We start from the raw sequence: 2,157 nt of genomic DNA on the forward strand, positions 1-2,157 counted from the left end.
CTACTGGCCATTTCTAAATGGTTTATGGGATTGCAGCCATAAATTTGACCAAAGCTAAAAACTACAGGTTCTGTTAGTTCTTTACAAGGGTCATTTCTCCAAAACCAATGTTTCTAGTACTTGAACGCCTCATTTTTCTCATTTGTTTTCATTTCTCAAAGGCTGTGACACAGAAAGCTGCCCCAGGGGTTCTCAGCTCCCTGGCTCCTCTCGAGCACCGGCCCCGAGCCAGCTGGGCATCCTTCAGCAAACGCGCCCATCATCTTTCTCCTTCAAACCTAGACATTGTTTCTTACATGCCAGACACACTTTCCTCACCTATTTGCTAATTAAGAGTGGTATTAAATAACTGAACCGTTGCCCTCTGAATTTTCCTCTTAGTTTCCAACACTGGAGGGGTAAAGTGGCTGCAAAGCACTCGGGGCACCACTACAAAACTGGCAGCCCTTTGGTAAGAATTTGCAACGATTCTGACGTGACCGATTCTGTTCTTGGCGAGTTAATCATATCATTACAAATTAGGGAATTATTTTATGCTAGAGGATTGTTTCATAAACTAGGTCACTGGCGTTTATCATTATAATTTCTTTAATCAACACATCTGACCCTTTGATCTGTTGACATCTCGACTCTGCAATGTTAATAGACGCTCTCAGTCACCACCATGACATGATGAATCACAAAGCTCGGAGTTCACCAAGGCAGAAACACACACTTTTTTCATTTTTGTCACTACAAAAAAAAAAAGGTAAGAGCAGCAAACCTTTCCAAATCTTCTCCTAATACACAGCGTGCACTGAGAGACCGTGAGCTTTCCCTTACGGCTTAAGCTCAGCCTAGACAAGGCACCTCTATAGCCTACCCATCAGCTAACCAGGTTTTTCACCATCCCCACGCTTTCCCTAAACAGGCTTTCAAGTTATTTTGCATCTTTCCTTACCTTAAATGCTTTAAACACCTCTTCAGGTGTGTCCCACTAGCACGAAAATTTGCTCTGAAAGCTGTGCTCATCTAAACAGAGAAAGGTTTAAAGGAAAGGAATCCTGGACGGGGCCATACATCCAGTGGAAACTAAACACCATCCCTTAAATTTTGAACACATATAAGGATGATTCACAGGCCAAAAGCCATTCTGTATTTATTTAGGAAAGACTTCAGAAGATCAGTCACGGAGAATTCGAAGCCTGATTGAATCAACAAGTCAGCAAAGGTTACTGGCACAGCCGGCAAACACAAATTTCAGGCAAATTACCAAAAACAGGAGGAGCTGCAAACACGCAGGTAAGGAATAAACATAGAACAAAACATCTCATAGACTTAGAAGTATTTCCTATAGCTTTTCCATGCATCTAATTACCATACTATTATCTCAGAGAGGAGGAAACCTGGTCAGGTGAAGGAAGCACCACCCTCGCTGTCACTGAATGCACAGCCAGGACACAAACCAATTCCAGTTCGAACAGCGCCAAAATGTGCACTTCTCCACTGGTCCTTTGCACAGTGCAAACTACACACGTCAGCGCATAGCCTGACATTAAAAGAAAAAAATAAATGCATATTTTACACAGATTATCTTGGAAAAGTACCATGAGGGGGTTGGTGAGCTCCATCAGTTGAGCGTGGCGCTAACAATGCCAAGCTCGCGGGCTCGATTCCCACTCGGTCCCCATGTGTTGCCTGATCTAGTCGAAAGGTGTTGTCCCTGGCGGCAGGGAGGCTGGATTAAAATGATCTCTAAGGTCCCCTCCAGCTTAGGCCATTCTATGATTCTATGAAGTTCCCATTTGTAGCTTATTCCGGTCAGCCTCTCATACACACCAGGCACAGAGCTGACATTCCCGGCATCAGTTTCACCTCTCTATTGTTTGATCCTGCTTATTCTGAACTAAATTAGTCTGAGATACTGTCTATAAACTTTTGGACTGGTATTTGCTTCATTGCCTCTAATAAGATCAACTCTAATACTTTTTTTTTTTTTTTCTCCAGTACTACCACAGTCACTCTTCAGAAAGTTCTCCTGGAATTAATTTTAAAAAAAAAAGACAGATCCTGATGCATTTCTAATTGTTTATATTTTTTACAGAAGGAGCAATAAAAAAAATAATGAAGAGTTCCTTCATTTGTAATTAAAATAAACCACTATCCCCTGCATTCCTG

The sequence above is a fragment of the Apaloderma vittatum genome, unplaced genomic scaffold, assembly GCF_000703405.1.
Source record: "Apaloderma vittatum isolate BGI_N311 unplaced genomic scaffold, ASM70340v1 scaffold2167, whole genome shotgun sequence".
NCBI classification, from domain to species: Eukaryota; Metazoa; Chordata; class Aves; order Trogoniformes; family Trogonidae; genus Apaloderma; species Apaloderma vittatum.